General features: G+C 43.8%; 1 protein-coding gene across 4 annotated transcripts in view; it reads right to left on the bottom strand.

Annotated features, from left to right (window-relative positions):
* Positions 1-6,772, bottom strand: part of WASF2 (WAS protein family member 2) — a 33,896-nt gene extending 27,124 nt beyond the window's left edge. For all 4 annotated transcript variants that reach the window (XM_026062557.1, XM_026062556.1, XM_026062558.1 and 1 more), the window contains exon 1: positions 6,672-6,772. The gene's annotated coding sequence lies outside the window, so the exon portion shown is untranslated. The remainder of the gene's footprint in view (positions 1-6,671) is intronic.
* Between the last annotated feature and the right edge of the window lie 447 nt (positions 6,773-7,219).

Below are 7,219 nucleotides of genomic sequence, written 5' to 3'. Positions count from 1 at the left end.
TTTTTTTTTTTTTGCAGCTGCAAGGCCAAAACCATAAGAGTGTGAGCTTTTTCTTATGGTGCACAAAAGCCGGGTGCCTGAAAGGGAACTCACTTCCGCTCTGGCAAGCACTCAGCTAACTATTTGCTGGGCTAAGGGGTGGTCGTGGAACTTTCACCCATCCATTCAACCAGGGCTGCTGTTCCCCCTCCCTCCCAATTAAATCCCATTTTTTGCACTCCATGCATGAACTGCAGCTACACCAATACATCAGATATTGTGGCTGATAGCCTTCTCTGAATGCCACTTAAAGCCCTCCAGTGCAGAGCTGCCTGAAAGCAAAGCATCATTCATTCTTTGAGTAACAGAAAAGACTTCTGCTATACAGAGACTTGGAGTAGGACTCTAAGAAGTAGAAAAGGGCATACAGTGAAAGAGGAAATGAGAAATTAAAACCACATTCAATCTTATTAGTGGTAATACAATAGGTCAAAGCACTTTGCAAGATTCTGCTGCCAGTGAACAATTTACGCAGAACTCCTATGCAGTAAGTAACACTGGTCTGTTTGGCTGTTACAGAAAGAGCAGAAATTCTCAACGGCTATTTTAAACAGTCCAGCGGGGAAGGGCGAGGGCTAGGGATATTACCTCATGTGTTTCAGGAGAACATATTTGCAAGACTGGAATCTGAGGAACATTCCCCCTCCTCCTTTTCCCATCTGAAACATTTCTCTCTCTAGGGATTCCCAGCATCTTATAAGAGAAGCCTCTCTGAAGTACCGCAAAGTGGCATTGCTCATCATTTCAGTAATGATAGTAAATAAGCTCCAGTATTTTGTTGATCCYATTCCTTTTGCTGTACAAACAAAAGGTCAGAATCATTAGCCCAGTTTTATGAGCGGGCAGAAGTGGGAGACTCAAAACAGGCGACTCTCTAACATCATATGAAACGTGAGCAGCTAAGCAAGAGAAAACCTTAAGCCACAGGACTGGAACCAAGAATAGCCACGCTAGTTTGTCCAACCTCCAGTTAAACCAGCATCCTCTCCACCAGCAGACAGATATCAGATGCTTAAACAAAGAGCATAAGAACAATGCAAATATAGAGCAACAATGGCCACTCTGAAGCAAACAGTATTATTTAATTGTCCTTTATGGATTTCACTTCCATGAATTTGTCTCATCAGTTTCTGAACCTATCTAAAATGCTGGCATCCATGAAATCTTGGGGCAGTAAGTCCAATATTTATCATACACTATGTGAAAAGACACTTCCTTTTATGCCCTGTGCTTTACAATTAGGAGATATCAATCTCAGCTCCAGGTGAGGAAAGAAGTAGGTCCTTGCTTCATAAAGGGATTCTTCAAATAAATGCCCCACCATCCATATTAAATAAGCACCTTCCGAGAAGAAGGTTATCTGGCTACCTCACGCAACGTAAGAGAAGATTTCAATTCTTACTGAACACTTTCCAGCAGAGGCCAAAAAAAATGAACTCCTGGTTTAGATTTGATTTACAGCAACAGTAAGAAGAAATTATTTTTAGTGGAAAACTCTTTGCCCATTCTCTACTCTTCCAACAGTAATATTGGAGAATCAAAACCTTTAAAACAACAAGTCACTAGTGATCTCAGAGCAGCACCTCCAAAATGATGGCACAGCAGCAATCTCCCATGCAGAAATTGAAGCACAAATGCTAAGTGCTGTTGCTTCATAAGCACAATCCATCTTCTTCTCTTCACATCACAGCATCCTTTAAATCACCACTTCTCCCAGGCACAGGTCCAAGGATACCGCTTTACAGGAGGAGACTACGCAGAACTCCTCAGAGGACTAGAGTAGGTCACCACCGACCCCATTTGTGGGAGCAAGAACACAGCTAGAAAGAGATGCCACACAACTGCATGGAAAAGTCAGCTATCATCACACAAAAACACCAAAGCTAAGTCAGAAATACTTCAGCATCAGAAGACAAATAGACTGTCCTCCACATTTGCAAGCACTACTGCTTGCCACCAGCCCTATGACCAACAGGGACTCCTAGGCTCCCTATAAAATTTCTTCAGCAAAGTCCCTGGCAGATGCACACTCGAGGTATCTGTGCTCCACCGCTTCTTGAGTAGTAACATAATACCAGAAAGCTTTACTGCGATTTCAAGAATTGTGGAAGGATCTTGAGGAACTATTTCTTAGTCCTATTACTATACTACAGCAAAAGCAAGTTTTGGATTTGAGAATGTAATTAATGCTATATACTGCCCTCTGCACTGCTTGCTCAACAAAATAAGATGGAAGTTCATGTTTCAGCTCTTCTGGGAGGGGACCACCCCTCTACTGCCCCCCAGGAACAAAAAAATCCTACAAAGCTTCAGGTGGAAAAACTAATCTTGTATAAATCTGAATCAAACCTGATGACCTTCTACAGCAGCTCTTATTAGCATGGCCATTACAGTGAAGCCTGATCAGCAGCATGAGTAGCCTACCCTCCTCAAAAAGAAAACATACAGCATTTTTATTACACAGTTACAAAAATACAGAGGAAGTAAATTTCAACAGGGTGGTTCTGTTCTGAGCAGTCATTTGCTTATTACCCATAAACCATTTCCACGACTTACTTTTTTTTTTCTAAATCCAGTGTTTATAAATACCTAAAATATTTAAGTAAATGTTAATTTGTTATAACTGAGGGCCTGATCACACAAATATTCATTCTTGTGCAGTGAGAATAAACATTCAATATAAATACACAATTTCTTACTACAAACTCCACTAAAAGCAAGAGTGCTGCTGAAAACAGTAAAACATCATAGGACAGGGAACGGTTCTGCTGGGAAAAATAGTTGTATTTTGCTTTCCTAAATTTCAGCACAGTGAAAGCATCAGAGAAACATGATTTCAATTCTAGTTTGCCTCCTGCGCATTTTACACCCCTGCAGCATTATTTTAGAAACTATATAAAGGAACAAATTTGGTACTGAGCCATCAGACAGTGGCTGGTTTTGGCCATTTTAACCCTTGAGAGAAACTTTTGGCAATGCATGTTTTTTGCAGAGTCCTCACATCCCATTCTATATGAAGACAGCAGGAAGTATATATGACATGTATATATGCAAGCACCTAAAATTGTCATTTAACCTTTTTTATGACTCGTGCAGCATATGCAGCAATGTGTTTTGCTCAGCCTAATGACCAAGGGCTAAGTATTATCATTAAACATAGCACAGACAAAATAGAAACCTTACATTTAAAATTATTAGATGTTTGAGTCCAGAATATCCATGGAGAGAAGCTATCTTGAAGGATTAAAGATGAGTCTTACACTTGTTGAARTCTTTCTTATTACAGTCTGTCAAAGAAAAACTAACCTAATTTTTGTGGAAACGTTAATCCCCACAACCTTCTTTGTTCTTCCATCTCCAAAAAATAATAATCAGGAGATGGATTTACCAATGTAACTAGATGCATATGAGGCAATCACTGAAAAGTTTTAACCCCTCCACCCACGCAACAAGATTATCTAAGCTTTGTGAATGAAATCAACTTTTCCTAGACCAGCCCTGAAGAATGAGATACATTCAAAGCATGCCGAGAAACTGGGTTGCTAGTTATAATAAAGGTTATACGATTTTTAATGAATCACTGCTCACAAATACACTCTAAACAGTAACTCAAAAATACACTGCTTCTGTTCAGTGCGTTATATTACTCCGAGGGGAACGAGTCTTATGTTCTGCTAAAAAGAAACAAACAAAAAAAACATCCCACCACTTTATTATTAACTCACTACTTCAAACTCCAGCAGCAACATCTCTTTAAAAAAAAGGCAGCTACAGTTCCAGGCTTCTATCTTTCTTCAGTAAGCCACTAGTTTAAGTTTTAATGACACCACATTTCAAATAGGATACATACAAAACAAAGTAGTTATAAACACACCGTATTTCTTTTTTTTCCCTAAACTCTTGGCCTGCATTCCCCCCACAGCATAGTTTTACAAAGCCAGAGCTTGAAAGATTTGTTAGGAATGCACAGCAGACAGAAGCTAAAGTGAGAAATGGGGGTGAGCCGACAGCCTAAGATCAGGTAATAGAAGACTTTTTCCATTTTATTCCTGCACCTCTGCTTTTGTGGGGCTGGGGGTGTGAGAATAGAGCAATTAAGCAGGGCTCTTGCTAATATCACCGTACAGCAGCTTGGAAAAACTGATCAGCAGCAGAGAGTTTGGAAAGGCTCATCTCCATTGCTTTGAAGAGGAAGGAGTCTAACAGGCATGAGGCACCAGAAGGGTTGTGTTTTTTTTGTTTTTTTTGTTTTTTTTTTTTTTTAAGAGTGGAATTTGGGACATTTACTTCTTGAATTTGTTACAAAATAAATAATCAACTTTCTTTTTTTAAAGCAGTTAAAACATGCACTTTGGGAAGAAGTTTACATTCAGCTCACCCTTGGAAGATTATGTTCTTCCAACCAACACCCACTACATATAGCAAAGCTTCACCTTGATTCACCTGGGCTACACAGGGAGTTGACATGCCTGCTTTTAGCCCCCTAACTGAAGGGAGTCTTTTAACCAAGAAAAAATTGATGATTTTAAAACCAGAGGTTCTGCGTTCAATCCCTGCTGTCACCAACCTGCTCAGGTGCAACATTGTCCATTGTAGCTTGTACCCGGATTTGAATTAGTTGGGCCTCTAAGACTGGGGTCAAGCTGTTTCATTCAAACCCTGTATTTTCAAGCACACTCCTTCAAAAAAATAAAAGCACAGAATTGTGAAGTGTCTGACCTACTCCACCCCACTTGCTGGATAAAGCTTGTCCTTGGCTGTGAGTGCAAGTGGATTTTCAAAGTCACTCTATCAACACACTGTCTGTGTTTTTAGTTGGTAGATGTTAGCTTTGGTTTGCTTTTAACTAAGTTTTGGATTAAACTCTGTATTAGCTTCTACGACAAAAATCCACTCAAGGTCACTAAAAGGCCAATCAGGATTCCTAATGAAGAGTGTTGCAACACAGCATTTTAATTCCAGCAGCACTTAGTAGCAACCAATTCTACAGACTTTTAATACTAGTGGAAAACATAACTATTCCCCTTCCTCATGTGATCAAGCATACACACTTTAATACTTCCCATAAAGTAACGTTTTGCATCAGCTTTGCCACAGGGAAACACACACTACTGGCTTGTCACATCTTTTACTTTCAGCTTTTCCATTCTCACAAGATTTTCCAGTCTGAGGGAAGCACGTGCAAGTGTGAGAGTTACAAAAGATTTGGTAAATTATGGCCTTGTCTACAGCAGTTACRGCCTTGTCTGCAGCAGGTGCAATTATTAAAGTTCCTTATCACTGTTAATATCATTTCATATCCACTAAGATCTGCAGTGCTGGGAGTCTTAGACTATCAGTGTTTTCTAAAGCCTTATTGAACAGGCCTACTCTTGGCATTAGCATGCCATATATTCCCACTAGTGGTTCCAGCTATGTGAGGGCTCCCAAGTCTGCTGCTATTAATGGAAGTAAATCAGTAATGCTAAGTGCAAAACTTTCAGCAGAAAATAGTCCTTTTGGAAGAAGGTCTTTAAGGTCAAATAATAGCTAACAGGGAGGGGCTGCAACATCTTGCCTTTCTCCAAAAGACATATGCTGTTTGTATCCCAAAGGAGTAGCTCCAACACAAACCCAAATGTTAGTGAGGTACAACCCTGAGGACATTGCCTGGCAACTTATTTCTTCTCTGAAAGAAATATGGTCTGAGGTCACTGGTAGGTCAGCACATTTGACCAAACTACCCAACCATATGCCGTTACACCCTTCAAAGCTTCTTTTCAGATAGTGCCCAGGGATTTAGTATCAGCGAAGACATTTCCCAGCATATACACCCACACAGTCCTACCTCAAGTAGTTTTACATTTTATATGGCTGCACAGTTAGTTGGTAGTCAAGGGGCTCACACCCATCCATAAGGTATACACACACATACTGAAGCATGCACCCACTTTGTGGGGCAGGAGGACAGCCAACAGGGAGAAAGCGCTTTCACAGCAACCCTCCATGGGAGCAATTGCAACAAGAGCAGTCAGCTGCCCATGCCAACAGACTTTCTACACAAGTAAAAGACACGCGCACGTTTGCACAAGCACCATTACGATGGACTGATGTCAAACTCAAAGAGCAAAGGCCGCAACCAGCCTGGCAAGGGACGGATCCCCCACRCCCAGCAAAGCAGCATTTCCTCTCCCTTAGGGAGCGCCCAGCAGCCTCCCCTCCTCCCCAGCACCCCAAGCTATTCCCAGCTAAGCCAGACCTCTGTAACAGCCCCAAGACAGGGGACACCAGCAAGGCCTGGGGACACCTCAGCAACCGGCATTGCCCTACCCCAGCCCAGGACATACAGCCCGGCACTGAGCCACGGCCCCTGGGAGGGGCAGGGCAAGTGTCAGCCCGGGATAAAGCCATTTCCTTCTCCCTCTCCCTCACCTTCCTAGGCTGGGGCCAGACCCCCCCCCCCAGGCCGGGGACGCCAGGGCCCACACAGGGCAGGGGGCTCACTATATAGCAGGAAACAGTGCCCAGCTCACCCCCACAGCTCACTATTTGGCAAGGGCCTAGCAGCCCACCCCAGCGCCTCCTCCTCTCTCCCCGCGGAAGAGGCGGCCCGGGAGGACCGGGGGGTTGCCGCTGCCCGCTCTCGCACTCACCTCAGTCGGCGGCTGTCTTCTCCGGCCCCCTCGGCTCGCTACCACCAGGGCGGGCCAGCCCGGCCGTCCGCCATTCCACAGCTCCCCCTCCCTGCCCTGACTGAACCTCGCCCCGCCTCCTCCCTGCCGCCGGTCCGCTACCCCATTGGCTCGCTGGCCAACGCTATTGCCATGCCATTGGCTGCGCATTGCTGTCTATCAAAACCGTCCTACGCCACTTGCGTACGAAACTAGAGTAGCAAAAGAGCCCCACCCAAGCCGGCCGCGCAAAGAGAGTAAACAGGGAGGAATGCACCATCCGGGGGACCAAAGGGGGGAGCCTGGGATGACAGAGAGGAACATTTCCAGGGAAGCAGGGAGAATCCCGACACCATGCACAGTGACAGAATTTCAAAATATATTTATGTGACGGTCAGTTCCAGATAACGGGTTTCTTTCAGGTTATCTTGGAGGAAAAGTGTCTCTTTCCTTTCCGGAGTCCCCCCCCGAGAAGGGGTGCACCTTGGTGCTGCCTTTCGCCTCTATGGTCTGACGCCCCGCAAGGAAAG

Source organism: Apteryx rowi, unplaced genomic scaffold (assembly GCF_003343035.1).
Source record: "Apteryx rowi isolate R43461 unplaced genomic scaffold, aptRow1 scaffold_190, whole genome shotgun sequence".
Lineage (NCBI taxonomy): Eukaryota > Metazoa > Chordata > Aves > Apterygiformes > Apterygidae > Apteryx > Apteryx rowi.
Note: the sequence above shows the minus strand (reverse complement) of the source record. Positions and strands in the feature narration are given on the sequence as shown.